The sequence below is a fragment of the Lupinus angustifolius genome, chromosome LG03, assembly GCF_001865875.1.
Source record: "Lupinus angustifolius cultivar Tanjil chromosome LG03, LupAngTanjil_v1.0, whole genome shotgun sequence".
NCBI lineage: Eukaryota > Viridiplantae > Streptophyta > Magnoliopsida > Fabales > Fabaceae > Lupinus > Lupinus angustifolius.
In genome coordinates, this window is record NC_032011.1 from 19,073,279 (window position 1) to 19,091,906 (window position 18,628).

The following is an 18,628-nucleotide window of genomic DNA, read 5'->3' on the forward strand; positions in this document are numbered from 1 at the left end:
GCCAGATTCATCAAGTTTATTTCTGAAGACCCATCGAGTACCAATTACGGGATGATCTTTAGGTTTAGGGACCAAGTCCCAAACACTGTTACGCTCGAACTGGTTTAGCTCTTCTTGCATAGCTATACCCCAGTGTACATCCTCAATGGCCTCATCAACGGTCTTAGGCTCAATTTGCGATACAAAAGCTACAAAATTACAGAAGTTTCGTAAGGAACTACGGGTTACCACTCCCGTATATATGTCACCTATTACGTTGTCAATCGGGTGAGCTTTCTTTGTTTTCCACACGGTTCGCATATCTGAATGCTCCTGAGGTTCGGCTTGACCTTCATTATTAGCTCCTTGTTCATTATCCATGTCCTTTGAGTATGCTTCTTCCAAAGCATCTTTATCGCACAGTTGGCTTATACTCAACAGGTTATGTTCTAGTCCTTCAACATAAAGGACATTATCAATTAAAATGTGGGATGAGTTACCAACGGTTCCAGTGCCAAGTATCTTTCCCTTGTTGTTGTCTCCATAAGTGACGTATCCTTTTCCTTTAAGTGAGAGATCCAGGAAATTTGATCTATCACCTGTCATATGCCTCGAACACCCACTATCTAAATACCATTTTTGTCCATGTGTTCGGAGACATACCTGCAAAATAGATTACTTACTTTTCTCAGGTACCCAATTGGTGTTGGGTCCTTTTCTGTTAGTGATTAGGGAATTATCTCCCTTCTTTTTCCATACATAAACTCCGCTAGGTATACCATACTTTTTGATATAGCATGAATGATAAGTATGACCATATGTGTTACAATAAAAACAAGTAGGAGAATGCTTATGATATTTGTTTTTAGCTTGAGCTACCGGTTTTCTATATGGTCGCTTCTTTTTAGCAGTGCGAGTATAACCTAGACCAGTTCGATCACCAACATTTCTAGTTTGATTAAGCAAGTTATCTAATTGCTGTTTACTGTTTGTGAGACGTGTGAGTTTTTCATTTAGTTTAAAATTGTCCTCTTGCAAAGTCTCGCAAGTCTCACAGACAGGTTTTTGACATAAGTTATTAGCAGAGCAGTTACATGAGCTACAAGAATAGATGAGATCTAAAGTTTCATTTTCCAGTTTTAATTCATCTAATTCTTTTTGTAATTGGCTTATTTTTTGTTCGTTTATCAGGATTATTCTTTTCCTATCAATGTTAATTCTAGCCAATTTCTTTAATTCGTCATGCAACTCGACATAAGCATCATACAATACATCATAAGGAGGTGAATCATCCGAAGTGGATGAGGTGTCAGAATATACCTCATCATTGCCCTTGCATGAGTCTGAATTTGTATTGATGTCAGATCTGGCCATCAGACACAGCTTTGCTGACTCCTCCTCACTATAGGTGCTCGATGTCGATTCCTCCTCAGGTACATCCCAAACGATGTAAGCTTTCTTGGATTTGAAGTCCCTGGGAGTGCTCTTCTCTGAATCAACCTTCTTTAGGTAGGTTGGACACTGAAACCTCATGTGCCCTACCTTTCCACACTCATGGCAAGTGAAGCGATCCTTGTTATTCTTGCCTTTACTGGTTGACTCTTTCGCTTCCTTCTTTTGAAACTTTTTGAGTCCTCCTTTTCTTTTAATGAATTTGCTAAATTTTCGGACTAGGAGACCCATAGTTTCATCATCTAGATCGGAATCAGATTCATCATCAATTTTCTCTTCTTTTTCTTTGGAGGTCGTGGCCTTCAATGTGATGCTCTTCTTCTTCCGGTCTGATTCTTCATTCATGGTCAAGCGACCCAACTCCATTTCATGCTCTTGAAGTTTTCCAAATAAAGTAGCTAAAGGCATAGAATCTAAATCTTTAGACTCAACAATTGCAGTCACCTTTGGTTGCCATCTCCTGTCAAGACAACGCAAAACTTTATTAGTTAGTTCACCTCTAGCAAATGATTTATCGAGAGCAACTAAATGGTTGACAATATGAGTGAATCGCTTTTGCATATCACATATTGATTCGCTTGGTAACATGCGAAACAACTCATATTCGTGGGTCAGCGCGTTCAATCTTGCGCGCTTGACTTCGCTAGTGCCTTCGTGAGTCACTTGTAAAGTGTCCCACATTTCTTTCGCATTATGGCACTGCGAGACCCTAAAGAATTCATCATATGATAGGGTCGATGTGATGATGTTTTTGGCGCGCAGGTTATGCTGGACCTTATTGCGCTAATCATCGGTTCATAAAATTTTCGGTTTATCTTTAGGCTGATCGTCCACAAGATACTGTGGAACATAAGGGCCGTTGACTACAGATTCCCAAATATCCGAGTCTATGGCTTCAATAAAAATTTGCATGCGCACTTTCCAGTAGGCATACCCTTCACCACTGAATATTGGTGGTCGATTAATGGATGACCCATCACCACCAAATGGATTTGAAGAACCCATTCCTTTTCCCTTTAGGATCACGAATACGCGGTTGAGCTAGCACTTCGTACTAGCTCTGATACCACTTGTTAGGTATCAGTGGTTACAATACACCTAGAAGGGGGGGTTGAATAGGTGTTGCGGTTAGAATTACCGCTTTTCGCAAATCAACACTTAATGCTGAATCAACCCTACTTAATCGATTAAGGAAAGGAAGATAATCGATTATATGCACAATCTTAATCGATTAACACAAAGAACAGTTTTAAACAGAAACAGTTTTAATCGATTAACAGAAACAGGATAATCGATTAACACAGCAATATTAATCGATTAAACAGAACCAGTAAGCAATTACAGAAACGATTAAATGCGAAACAGATAACCGATAACAGAACGAATATAGAGCTTACAAATTTGTATATCAGAATAGCTTGCAATACAACAAAAGAACAGAATGTATTAGTTGAATCAAATATACAAATTAATCGATTGAAAACAGTAAAGAGAGAGAGAGAAACAAATCCTGCAAATCGAATTTTTATCCTGGTTCGTTTGCTGTCCACTGCAAACTACATCCAGGCCTCCCGGCTGACTTGGGAGATTTCCTTCACTATAACCGAATCAATGTAATTACATACACATTATTCAATTAAAACACTTAGATAAACCACAAGAAAATAAAGAAACTATTCAATGGTTTGACTCCCTTCCTACCGACAAAGAAAACGTTTCTTTCGGCGTAGCCCCAGCCAAAGAATCTCTCGTTCTTTCCTTTTCTTACACTCTAAGCAGTGAAGAAACACTCAATCTCTAACGGTGATAAGACACCACGAGATTCCCTTTACAACAATTACAAGAGTAAAATAAAACTATTACAAAGCTTAAATATAACAAGAAGGCTTTACTCTAACGCACATCTAATACAAATTCATGCAAAATGACAAGTATTAGTTATGAAAACAGAAGTTACAGAATCATAAAACTTCATGAAAAAGCATCAAAATATGCATGAACATGTGAGGGAAAACATGAGAAATTATAACATGAAATGCACTCAATCCTAAAGCATATAATCTCTCATTTCTAAACTCGGAAATGCATTTAACAAATAGATGCAACAATTAACACGCAGAATGCTCTAACTCTCTAATAAATGCAACATGCAACTTATGAGATTAATTCTGAAAACGTAGTTTATAAAGAATCAGTCCAGAACCCCAGATAATCGATTAAATGCCAACTTAATCGATTAACGGGACTAAAAATCATAATTGATTCTGTTTTTTCAGTTTTTCAGTTTCAACAACTTAAAAATCAGTTAGGTTAATCGATTAACGTAAAGCTTTAATCGATTAACTGCATTACAAAAACGTGTTCCAGTAGCAACCACTTTTCACAGCAGTTGGGTTAATCGATTAAAGGAATGGTTAATCGATTCATAATTAAAACCATGACATATTAGGACAATAATTAAAACCATAATTAAAAACGTGTTCCAGTAGCAACCACTTAAGCACGTTGATTTGTTGATGATCTTCAAGCTCTTTTAGGCACAAGTTGTCCTCGTCAAAACCATGACATATTAGGAGAGCTTTCCAAAGTGTTCCTCTTGACATGCACACTTTCACAAGGGTTCAAGTATATGTTGGAATTTGAGATTCAAGGGGCCAACACGTTTTTGGAACATTAAGGTAATATATACTCCTCTTTAGTTCGTGAATTCTATGATAACTTCAAGTACAAGGATAACCACTACATTACTTTTGTTGGGTAAACATAGAGTAAAACACACCTAGAGGGGGCTGAATAGGTGTAGTGTTTCACATATAGATTTTCTGGTTAATCGAGTATATTAAAACAACAGTCAAGGATAATCGATTATCACATAGAGTAATCGACTATTATACACAATAATTGATTATTATCATACAATAATCAATTATTCTGATTCTTAAAATCTTGAATGATACGGTTTCTTGCAAAACAAGTTTTACTAAAAAAATCTTTACAGATTCAAATTACTTACTCATAGTATATCGAATACAAATTCAGTAATGTGCAGATCAAGAGTCAATTAAGCTACTTAAATAATCAATAACGAAATATGTAAAAACTGAATGGAAAACAGATAAAGGGATAGAAGAGTGTGCCAAAAATTTTATCCTCGTTTATTTGCGGGTCCACTTACAAAATACAACTAGGAATCCTCTTCTGATCTTTGGAGATTTTGTTCACTATGGAATCAAATTTATTTTACAAACACACTTGCAATGACTTTAAAATACTCCTTTCTTGGCCATAGAGTCTCTCACATCGGTTTGGCCTGCTATCTGTCTCTTAGGATACTCAACACCTACTCATAGTATGGCATGTAAGACTGAGATAGAAACTAAGAGGGCGGGGGGTGAACTAGTTGTTTAAAACTGTGATTGATTTTTCTGCACTCTTTAAGAGTTAATAGCAGCGGAAAATGATATGCAGATATAATCAAGTAAATTGAAGGAGATAAATGAGAAGAGAGTACATAGATGTTTTTATACTGGTTCAACTTCTTGCCACCGAAGGCTACATCCAATACTCTTACAGCTTACGAGATTTCTTCACTATATATTAAGATTAGTAATTACAATTTCTCACCCCGAGATTCCCTTGTACCTTACTCACTCTCTAACACCTATATCATTCTTTGGAAAACACCCTATGCAATGACTCTATCCCCTTTCTTATTACACCATTGTGAACGAAAGTAATTCAATTCTTTGAATGAAGAAAACATTTAACAATGGCAATGGATTGCTTTTACAAGATTTTGAAGTTATAAACACTTGCAATTCAATAACTCAATGTATACTTTAGTACTAATGCTCATAAGGTTTGAATAGCTTGCAATAAAACTTAAGGAAAATTTGCAAAATAAGTTCTGAAAGTTATGAACAAGTTGCACCAAGTGTAGAAAAAGTATTTCAGAAAATTGTAGTTTGAGTAAATGATTTCAATCTGAGTTATGTTATTTATCCAAAAAATACACTCTCCCAACTTTTCTCCCCCTTTTGACTTCATCACAAAGAAGAAAATCCAAGAGTCCAACATACAATATGTATATAACAATTTAAAAGGTAATCATAAAAGTGATATCGCAAAGCAGAAAATTTAAAAGATGTTCGTACAAATTAAACCATAGTAAGAAAAACTACAAACAAACAGCACAATGTTCACAATCATGCAACATTACAAACACAATTCCTAGACACATAGAGATCTAAGATTCAGGTTTAGTGCTATCATTATCAATGTCCATGCTATTGATCTCATAAGAAACACGTTGAAGCTCGAATTGGACTTGTTGATTCTGAGCGTCGAGAGCATCCATCCAATTAGAGATGTAGCCTCGAAGAGAGAATAACCCATCCATGATCATCTGGTTTGTAGGCATGGGAACTGATGAAGAAGACTCATCCTGAAACTCAGAAGTTTGTTGTTCAGGAGGGTTGGCAAAGGCATTGATATTAGGATCCATAGGTGCAGCTTGTCTATCACTTTGATGCTTGTAGAGTCTATCAATGGGATCTCAGAAGAAGCCCATTTTGTGGATCATATCCACATCAATCTTACTATCATGTGCATCAAGTGTGACTTTGGATTCACCAACAGTGGATACACCAAAATTCTCAAGTATGTTGGTTAAGAAGATTGTATACCACATATGTCTCATTACTATGTTAGCCCAATTGATAGAAATGTTATGCTTAAGAGCCTACATCAATTGCAATTCCATGTCATTTATTTCAGAATTATGTTAATATTTTGGAAGAATGACATAGCTCAAAAAGTAATGAAGTAGCAATCTTTGAGATTGAGATTTCCTACAGAAAAGATATCTCTACTCTTTACAGTTTCACCTAACGCCATTTTGTTACGCATTTCTATTTCCCTCTTAGAGAATCTACATATAGAATAATATAACTCTTTTCTATCATAATTATCCCAATCGCATGCAAGACTGAAATCTTTGATGCTACCTTGAAAAGGTATGTTACAACAAATGGAACGAAAGGTTTGAATATCCAAAATAACTTCTTTTCCTTTCACATAGGATGTTAGATGATTTTTACTAACGTTCAAGTTACAGTAAAATACTTTAACAAGCTCAGGATAATAGGCTTTTGATTTCTCAAAGAAATCAAAAAGATCTTGTTGCCTTAGAAGAGTAGGGAAATGAAAATCTCCTAACTCAAAGTTACTGACATTACCATACTTAGGAGCGAAAATGGAGCGTCCAAGAAAATGCTTTGAGAATGTTTGGTGTTGAACATAATTTGCAAGAAGACGTGTCAAATCCAAAGGATTAGACTCAGAAGATGAAGCTCCTTGCTTTCTTTGAGACACATCGGTACGTTGCTTCTTAACTCTTGATGATGAAGCCATGAATTGCGGTTTTTGAAAGGTTAGGTTTTGATTTTTGAGTGATTTGGGGATTTTTGATCGAGGCCACTAAACACGAAATATATGGAATGGAAGTGTTTAGAATTGATAACGTGATATAAAATGACTCAAAAATCACATAAATTGGATCAAAAATGAGGTTTTTAGGAAAACTCTAGGTTGAACATGAAAAAGAGGGTTTGAGGAGGAGGAAGAAGTGTTTGAAAAATGAGGAGGGAAACTTAAATACTGCTCAGAGTAATCGATTACAGAAAGTGAGTAATCAGTTACTCAACACAAAATAATTCCCAAAGGGTAATGGGTTACTCAAGCTTCCTGCTCAATGTTGTAATCGGTTACTAAACCCATAATTTGAATTTTCAGGCATACCTCGTAATCGGTTACTCAAAACATGTAAGATTATTTTGGATATCCAACCAAATCACATATACTTCCTTTCAGATACCATAATCCAACTTCAGTTGTGCCTTTTATATATTTAATGATTCTTTTGACAACAACTAAATGTGACTCTTCTAGTTTAGATTGATACCGAGCGTACAAGTAGACACTAAACACTATATCAGGTCTACAGGCAGTAAAATAAAGTATGGAACCGATCATACCTCGATACTTCGATAATTCAATGCATTTTCCAGCTTCATTCATATTAGTGTATGTGCTAGAACCCATAGAAGTGGCAATTAGCTTGCAGTCATCCATTTCAACTCTTTTCAGCAAGTCTCTGCAGTATTTGGATTGACTCACAAAAATACCATCCTTGAGTTGTTTGATTTGTAATCCAAGGAAGTAATTTAGCTTCCCCATCATACACATTTCAAACTCCCCTTGCATCATTTTGCCAAAATCACTACACAAGGTTTCATTAGTAGAACCAAAAATAATATCATCTACATATATTTGAACAAGAATAGTATGATGATTTATTTTCTTAATAAATAATGTAGTGTCGACCTTTCCTTTTTAAAAACTTTTTCTATAGGAAAGTTTGTTAGACGTTCGTACCAAACATGCAGAGCTTGCTTTAAGCCATATAGAGCTTTCTTTGGTTTATAGACATGAGAAGGATGTTTGTAGTCTTAAAACCTGGAGGTTGTTCTACAAACACTTCCTCTTGTATATTACCATTAAGAAATGCACTTTTTACGTTCATTTGATATAAATGAAAATTAAAAGAGCATGCATATGCAAGTAGCAACCATATAGCCTTAACTTTAGCAATAGGAGCGAAGGTCTCATCAAAATCTATTCCTTCTTCCTGGTTGTATCCTTGTGCTACTAGTCTAGCTTTATTTCTAACAATAATTCCATTTTCATCTAGTTTATTACGGAATACCCAACGAGTTCCTATAACATGCCTATTATATGGTATAGGAACAAGTTCCCAAACTTCATTTCTCTCGAATTGGTTCAACTCTTCTTGCATAGCAAGAATCCAGTGTTCATCCTCGATTGCATCATCATTCTTGGAAGGTTTTATTTGAGAAATGAAAGCCATGTTTAAACAAGCATCATTCAACTTTAAACGAGTAGTGAAACCCTTACTTATGTCACCAATGATGCTGTCAATAGGATGGTCTCGATGAGTTCTCCATTCTTTGGGTAAATCGGAATGATATGCTCTTCTTGAGAAGATAGAATATCATCCGTTTTCAAGTGCTCAGTATTGGATGTTTTATTGGTAAAAGAATCCTCCTTTATTATTGGATTGGTTTCATCAAAAGATACATGAACAAATTCTTCGATGACACATATGTTTTTATACTAGTTCACCTTCTTGTCCACCGAAGGCTACGTCCAGTTCTCTTGCAGCATAAGAGATTTCTTCACTACATATTAAAGGTAGTAATTACAATTTCTCACCCCGAGATTCCCTTTTACCTTACTCACTCTCTAACACCTATATCACTCTTTGTGAAACACCCTTTCCAAGTGACTCTATCCCCTTTCTTAAAACACCGTTGTGAAAGAAATAATTCAATACTTTGAATGAAGAAAATGTTTAACAATGGCAATGGATTGCCTTTACAAGATTTTGAAGTTCTAAACTCTTGCAATCCAATAACTCAATGTATAATTTAGTACTAATGCTCATAAGGTTTGAATAGCTTGCAATAACACTTAAGGCAACTTTTCAAAACAAGTTCTCAAAGTAATGAACAAGTTGCACCAAGTGTAGAACAAGTATTTCAGAAAATTGTAGTGTGAGTAAATGATTTCAATTTGAGTTATGTTATGTATTGTGTATTTATGAAATGATTTTCATAGCCTTTATATAGACTGTCCAATTAACTAGAATACCTCTACGAAAAGGTAGGATTTGTTTGAAATGAAATCATTTCGTTTGGGTTGAAAGTTGTGTGGTTTGAATCTGAAAACTGGTGTAACAACTCTCAGTAATCGATTACCTTACAAGTCTGTCCAACTGCGTAATATATATTCACAGGCAGTAATCGATTACTGAAAAGGTGTAATCGCTTACCTAAATGTTATGTCAAACTGGGTAATTATTTACCGTGTTATGTAATAGGTTACCCACTAGTGTAATCAATTACCCTGATCAATTTTTGTTATATAACTCATTTTTCACTCATGTAACCTGTTACTTAGTTCTAGTAACTTGTTACTCAGTCATAGTAACCTGTTACTTAGATCTAGTAACCTATTACACGGTATTTTGAAAATTGTTTTCATTTATACCTGTGTTAACGAATTTTCTTTTAAAATACTTTTGAGCATTATTACTAAGTGTATAAATTGTATTCATTTATTCTAATTTCTTGAGGTTTGTCTTCATAAGTATTCTTCCTTTTCTTCTTTTATGTCATGTTGGTGTCTTCATCAAATTCTTGCCAAGGTTAGGAGGCAGATCTTCTTCACATAGCCCCAGTCGTTGAACACTCTCAACCAAGACCTTTATAAAATGTGAAGATACAAAATCTAACCTCAGCTACATTCTAAGTCAAATTGTCAACAAGCTTGATAGTATCAATTAACTTGGCTAAAGAAAAAGTAAATCCGTGTAATACGAACCTTGTATGTTCTAATTCAACAATAAACTCGGAACTAAACCTAAAGACATAAATCTCACAAGAACCCTGGATTCTAATGTGACTAATGCAAGGTTTTGTGAATATGCACTCTAATGAAAAGAATATGAAAACACAATATCTTTTCTCTTTTGAAATTCAAAGAATCACTAACTCTATTCAACACAAGATTTCGCTCAGATAATTCTAAGAAAATATGAAATTTCAAAACTCATATTTTGAACCAAAGAGAAGAAAATCGTTTTTTATACAAAACTGCTTTATGTTAGATCTAATCGATTATCTAAGCTAGTAATTTGGAACGACTAGCTAAAAACATGATATCTGATGGATATAATCGATTATTAATTTGGTAATCGATTATTGATTCTAAGATATCTAAATCTTTAGCCACTAAAACTCATTTTAATCGATTACTACAATACGTAATCGATTATCAGGTTCCAAGTCTATATAATTGATTATCACTACATGGTAATTGATTAGCAAAATTGAAAAATAGTTTCTTTGATGTGAGATGAACCTCTTACATGATGTATGTGTATGTAATGCATGATTTTAAAATAAGTACTATTTTATGCAATAAAATCATGTATAATCAATGCAATGCATGAACACTATGTAACATGTATGGATGAAAGGAATATCTGATAAATCGATTTTAAGCCTTGTGATACTTTCATCCTAGGTTCACCTAACCTAGACTCAATCTTAGCAATCATCTTAGGATTTTTATAAAACATAAATGTGTTTCCCTAAGACTAAGATGACCTTGAGTCTTGGCATGTTGTTTGTACAATTGCCTTCATCTTCAAGATTCCATATAATCCCTGTCCTCCTAAAGTCCTTGTCTTCATCAAAACCAAGTGAGTTGATGATGACAAACTTTGATAAACCTCTTGTTGGACGAGCTTGATGACGATCAACTTTCATGTTTGCTAAGATTAGGTAATAATAAGCGTTGCTCCCTCTCACTTTGTTCTCCCCCTCAATCCATTCATGAGGTAGTGTGTAGGGTAGCTCAATTCGTTACCCCCCTTTACTTAGGTTTGTGGAAGCATCATATTACAACCTGCAAAAACTTAAAACTACACTTTGCCCCCTTTTGGCATGATCAAAAAGTAATGATATAGTATGAATAATATAGCCAAAAGTAAGGAAATATTTTAACATTTTTTACTGACTTAATCAAATCAGAAGTTGTATGATTGATCAAGTTGTTAAAAAAATTGAACAAGTGCAGAAAATTACTGAACATAATTGATTATCCACTAATAGTAATCAATTATTTTACTAAATAATCATAAAAGTTATGGTTTAGGTATATGCAATTTTCATGAAAAGTTTAAGCATAACACTATCCATTTTACATATAGAACACATAGAATAACCAGGTAGATAATAGATGATCATTGATAACACACACTAGTCATTCATAAAGACAAAATGGTAGAAGTTGAAGAAATTGCAAATGAAAATCATAAAACGAGAAAAGAAGAGGTTCAACGGAATATAGACATAGAGTTATAACGAATATAAGTTTAAACATATTCAGCCATAAGTTGATAACACAACATAAACTCAAAATACACAAGCACGCACCTAAACTGTAATCTATGTAGAGCAAGTTAGACATCCCTAAGTTAGACTAGTTATGAGGTGGTTGTGGAAGTCTCCCACAATTCTTGCAAAGAACAGAATACATTCCATTTCATGGGTAGTTACGAAAGATCCATTTTGTGCTAATGATAGGATGATCACTTGACTTGGGGACCAAGTCCCATACATTGTTTCTCTCAAACTGGTTTAGCTCTTCTTGCATAGTTATACCCCAATGTTCATATTCTAATTCCCCGTTAACACTTTTCGTCACAATTTGTGAAATAAAAGCAACAAAATTGCAAATATTATGTAAAGAGTTTCGAGTTACCACTCCCGTAGCAATGTCACATATTACTTTGACGATGGTGTTGTCTTTCTTTGTCTTCCACGCTAGAGGCATACCCTAATGATCCTGACTTACTTCATCGTCATTTTATACAACATTTTTTGTGTAAGCGTCTTCTATAGCATCTGAAACGTCATCCAAAACAACCCTTCTCTTAACTTTTGGAGAAGATTCATCAAAATGTACAAAACCAGACTCTTCTACGTGCACAATATGTTTATTATAAACTATATACGCTTTACTCTATGTAGAGTAACCAAGAAATATACCTTCATCAACTTTTGAGTCAAATTTTCCTAATTGATCTTTTCCATTGTTAAGTATGAAATATTTACAACAAAAAACATGTAGATGTGAGATATTTGGTTTACGGCCTTTTACTAAGTCCTAAGGTGTTTTTGAAAGTAAAGACTTAACCAGTACTCTATTAATCATATAGCACACAATATACACCACATTTACCCAAAAATATGTTGGAACCATGCTCTCATTTAACATAGTCCTAGCCAACTTCTCTAAGACTCGATTCTGCCTCTCAACAACTCCATTTTATGGAGGGGTTCGAGGGGAAGAATATTGGTGTTGGATACCATGTTTCTCGCAAAACATTTCAAACAATTGGTTTTTGCATTCACCACCATGGTCGCTTCGAATAAACACAATTTTATGATTAAATTGGTTTTGGAGTTGTTTGCCAAGATTCTTAAAAGATTTAAAAGTATTAATTTTTTAGGCAAGAAACAAAGTCCACGTAAATCTACAAAAGTATCAACTATTACGAGCGCATAGTAGCTACCACCAAAACTCATAACTTGGGAGGGTCCAAACAAGTTCATGAGAGGTAATTCCAATGGCTTAGTTGTGGATATCATAGTTTTTGATGAAAATGAGTTTTTGACTTGCTTTCACTTTTGACAAGGATCGCAAAAGTCATTTGTTTTAAAATTCAGTTTTGGTAGCCCGACTACTAAATCCTTAGATGACACTTTTTCTAGGTGTTTTAAGTGAATGTGTGCTACTCGCTGATGCCAAACCCAAATATCACTTGCTTTCGAAATAAAGCATTTTGAAAACAAAGAAGTAATATCTTCCAAGTCAATCATATAACTATTATTAATTCTATGACCAATGAATTTAATCTTATTAGCTATGCCATCACGAATAATACAACAATTAGAATCGAAAGAGACTTTGTTACTTTGATCGCACAACTGGCTTATGCTTAGCAAGTTATGCTCCAACCCATTGTAAAGGGCATTGTTGATAATAACTTGTGAAGCATTACCTATCTTTCCAACTCCAAGTATTTTTGCTTGATTGTTATCGTTGTATGTGACATAGCCCTTTTCTTTGAATGATAGTTGAAGGAATTTTGACCTATCACCTGTCATATGCCTCGAACAAATGCTATCAAGATACCAATATTGTCCGTGTGTTTGGGGCATACCTACAAAACAACATCTCTTGATACTTTTAGGTAACCAATTTATGTTGGGTCCCTTTTTTTGTTAGTAACCAAGGGAGCTAGCCTTTTTTATATCAATACAAATTTACCACTGGGCACTCCATGCCTTATTTTATGACAAGAGATGGATGAATGGCAATAAATTCCACAATAAAAACAAGTAGGTAAGTTATTATGATGCATTTTATGATTATTAGTTACTTGCTTTCTATAAGACCTCCTTTTCTTAGCTTGTTTAACACCTAAACCAGTCTGGTCACCTACATTTCTTGAAATAACAAGTAAATTGTCATGGTTTTGACTACTATATGTGAAACTTACAATATTCTGCTTTAAAACAGAAGTTTCAGCTTCTAAAGTTTTGCAATTTCACATATAGGTGTCTCAATTAATTTAGAAGAACAATAACATGAAGCACAAGCATATATAAGATCAAGAATCTCATTTTCTAAGTTTAATTAATTTAATTCATGTTACATTTCAGCTAGTTTCTTTTCATGCAAAAGAATGACTCTTTTTCTATCTATGTTAATTCTTACTTGTTTGTTTAGTTCTTCATGTAGTTCAACAAATGCATTATATAGTTCATCATATATAGGTGAAATTTTCAGAATTATCCAAATATGAACTAGTTTCAAAAGATTATACCTCACTAGATTCTTTATATTCATTTGAGTTGCAAGAATCTTGAGTGCTAACCATGAGGCGCAACTTTGTTGTTTCTTCCTCCTCTAAGGTGCTCAATGTTGACTCCTCTTCTCAAGTATTGTTATTCTCTTTCTTAACCTTTTTAAGATAGTTTGAACATTGAAATCTCATATGTCCCTTTTTTCCGCATTTGTGACAAGTGAGGCATTCCTTAGGAGCCTTGCCTTTTTTGGTTAAGTCTTTTGCCTCTTTTCGTTATGACATTTTAAGCCCTCCTTTCCTTTTGCGGAACTTGATGAATTTTCGTACTAGAAGCATCAAGGTCTCATGAACGAAATATGAATCAGAATCATCAAGTCTCTCTTATTGGCTTTGTTATGTAGAGGCTTTTATAGAGATGCATTTCTTATTTTTATCTGATTCCTCATGCAATGTCAAGCAACCTAACTCCATTTAATGTTCTTGGAGTTTTCCAAAAAGTGTAACGAGTGTCATAGAATCTAAGTCCTTTGACTTCATGATGGCCGTCACCTTGGGTTGCCAATTCTTGTCAAAGCATCTCATCACATTGTTTGTTAGTTCACCTTGGTTAAATTATTTATCCAACACAACTAAATGATTAAACCTTTTCTGCATATCACTAATAGGCTCATTAGGAAACATTATAAAGAATTCATACTCATGTCTTAAGGCATTTAGTCTCGCACGCTTGACTTTGCTAGTGCCTTCATGGGTCACTTGCAAGGTATCCCACATTTTATTAGCACTACCACACCATGAGACTCTAAAGAACTCGTCACATGATAGGACAAACATGATGATGTTCTTTGCTTTTAAATTGTGCTGCATTTTCCGTTTTTCATCATCCATCCATAGGCTTTTAGGCTTTTAGGTTTTTCATCATTCATCATGCTCCTACATATTGATTTGGATTATGGTGTAATTTTATTTCTTCTCTTTAATTGTATCATCTTTCGAATTCAATTCATCCAAGTTATTACTTTTGGTTAAGTTTTGATTCTTTATGAACTTCTTAATGCAGTTTTAGCTTGATAACCTAAAACTTGATTTAAAGATCAAAAAATGCTTCTTCTTAAAGTGTTGACAAGTGAACTAAAAAGTATAACCTACACCTTAGTTCACTTGCCACATCAAGCATCTATTTTAAGCAACTTATGTTCAAGGCTAAATAATGTCAATGGATCCTAAAGTAGGGTGTGACCACCTACTCCGACGAGTGGCACTTAACTATTATTTAGTGTACTACATAAGGTTTGAAAATCATCCTATCATTCTAGGACACTAGACGAAGGATTTAGAAATGATGTGAGGAATCAACCAAAAGTATAACACATAACTTATAATGTTTTCAAAATCAATTGAGTCTAGAAATAATGCCATATTTCAAACCAATTTTCTCCTCAAGAATTTGTGCATATTAATTGTTTATGTTTATTTGTTTAGTAGTTAAAATTTCATAAAAAAATCAAACCAAAAATATGTTAAAACTTTATTAGTGATATAACATGTGTATAATAATGTGCTATTAGGCAATTCCTTGTGGTTCGACATAACCCTATACTATACTACAACTGAATCTTGAAAGAGATGCAAATGTAAAATAGTAAATTGTTAATTTATAAATTTTAGTTGTTGACAAAGAAAGAAACTTTGAATCAAAGTGCAATTTAATTCATAAATTATATCTTTGTGAAAAGGAGAAATACACAGTCATAATGAGTGATCTAACTACTAAATTTTACTTTCTGTCATTTATTTTCCGCAACTAACATTTATTTTCTGTCATTTAAATTCTGCAACTAACATTCATTTATTACTTTATTTATTTTTTGTTTATTCTTTACCAACCTTTGATAAGGAAGTAGTTCGGTTAATAAAGGAAAACGAAAATAAATGTCATTCATTATCACTTGTGTTAATTTGCTAAATTCATACCGTTATACTGGCGTTGGAATTAATCCAACAAAGCCGAGATTGTATGAAATTTTTAATAATTCAATAAAGCTAAGTTTTTAGTTAAAGGAACATTCTTGAAACCATTAAATCGATGGTGCCATTTATTCAAACAATGCCGAGATGGCGAGCAAAAAATCGACATGTCATTAAATTAATTAATCAGAAACTTGCCTCAATAAGTAGGAAGGAAAAATCTTTCAACAAATTGGAATTATTGTTGGGGAATTGCTAAATAATAGAAACTATTATTTACTATGCCATATTATTAATAATCTTGTATAAAAAAAAATTCTTCACTTTTTACAAATTAATTTGAATTTGTATAAACAATGTAAATTATAAATATAGTTTATTCTTAATCACTAACTTTCTTGTGAAAAAAAATAGAAACATTTCCTTTGGTGCATGCATTGTAGGAAAAAACAGGTTGAATTTTATTTCGATCTAGAACTTGAAAAAACTCTACGACGACAAAAGAAAGCCAAAAGGAATGCTAAAAATATCAAAGACAATGGCCAATAATCATCAAACCACTGAAGGATCATGGGTTGAAAACCAGCCAAAAACTGATGGATTTGTCAGTTTCATGCCTAGAGACATAATGAGGATTGGGAGACCATCTAGTACCCAAAGGACTCCATAAATGAAATATGGATTGGTACAACTAATGTATGCCAATCCATTTGTTGGTATGAAGCATGTATATCCACACAACCATCTCACAAAATTTTACGAGTTGGTTGGTATTGTTGGAGTATTAGAAACAGAAGAGGGAACTACTTTTCTAAGGCTTTTTCCTTTAACGCTGATAGGAAAAGCTAAAGAATGGTTTCTACATCTACCTCCACATATTCAGAATGACAGGAACCTGGTGGAGGACAAATTTATGAGCAGATACTGTCCCAAGGAAAGTTTATGGATCTTAAGACAATTATATCGACCTTTATTCAACCTACTGGGGAAGTCTTTGCGAATTTTGGGATACATTCAAATCTATACTAAGAAAGTTCCCAAATCATGGATTTGATGTGCAAACTCAAATCCATATGTTCGTCAATGGATTGCAACAATAGCACAAATGGATTCTGAACACGATGGCTGGCGGACAACTTTTCACTAAACCACCGCAAGAAGCCATCGATGTAATTGAATCCGTGGCATTAAATGACCAGAAAAGTTACACCAAAGAGGACCACCACCAAGGAGAGGTAGAATTTGAAAGTGCAAAGTGTCAAGGATTGCACTAGCAATGTTTTGATAAAGACAAAGAGTTAGTAAAGGCTTGAAGATGTCTCAACAATCAACATGCCTAGAACTCAATGGTCAAATCAAGACTACGTTATATTAATAGAGTTATATTTCTAAGTAGTCTGGGATGTGTGCCTTAGATAGTGAGTCTTGGTTAGGTAAACCTAGATATAAGTCTCACAAGCCATTAATATTGACATATCATATTCATGAGCCATATCACCTAGTTTATTATGTGTTCATGCATTGATCATACATGTTATATATGCATATTAGGCATAACATAATTGCTAAAATATGTATAGGAGTCAATCATAACATATAAGTAGTTTACCATTTAATCACGTATTGAAATATGTTGGTTAATCGATTAACGTGGAGTCTTAATCGATTAACGTGTCTGTTTTCTGTCTTAAATGTTTTTTGTTTTAACTGCGTAACTAAAAATATGGTTTCTAGAGCCAAATTCGTTTTGTATAAACTCTGGTAAATTGTAGAAACGTGTAGCATTGCATATCATTTTTGTTGAATTCCTGATTTACTGTATTGTATAGGCAGAAGAGAGATGCATGTGTGAGAATGAGAGATTAACATGCTTAATTGATATTGTTCATGATGTATTGCATGTAGTTCTCATGTGCTTAACCTCATTCACTCTTTCTTGTATGTTCGCGCATTCTGATTAGAGATTTTAAGAGAAAGATTCTGCATTATCTGTTTTGTATTAACTCGCATATATTCATGATGGCTTGTGTTACTTGAGTGTGGGTTAATCTTTGAGTTTTCATTGTTGTAATTTGAGCATATTAGTGCTTCGTAAAACTCTATTTTTGTATACTGTTTTGTACTTTGGGTTTTATCTCTTGGTGTCTTACCACCATTCAGATTTAGTGAATCTTCACCAAGGCTTGGAGGTCTGCAATTTAGAGCGAGAATCTTGGCTGGGGCTGGATCGTGAGAAATGTTTTTGTTGGGCATCAAAGTGAGGTTAGAGGTTCTTAAAATTCAAGAAAGTAGCGTCTAGAGTCTTCTAATTGAATTGGTGTATGTTACAATACAAAGGTTTCAATATAGTGAAAAAAATCTCCCCAGATCAGAAGGGGAGGCCTGGATGTAGTTTGCAAGTGGACCTGCAAATGAACGAGGATAAAAATCCTATTGCTCAAGCTATTCTCTCTCAATCGCTTTTATATTTCAAGTTGTTTTAATTCGTGTATTAAGCTGATATTTTGCATACTGCTCCTGTGCCATATCCTTGTTAATTGTGAATAAAAATATATGCAGTATCTCTACTTGTTTGTTGTTAAATAACTTTGCAAGAAGCCAATCTGTCATTCTGTTTCTGATACGTGTTAATCGATTAAGCCCACTGGTTAATCAATTACATGATACATAACATAATTCTCGAATTAAATAATCGCTACACCTATT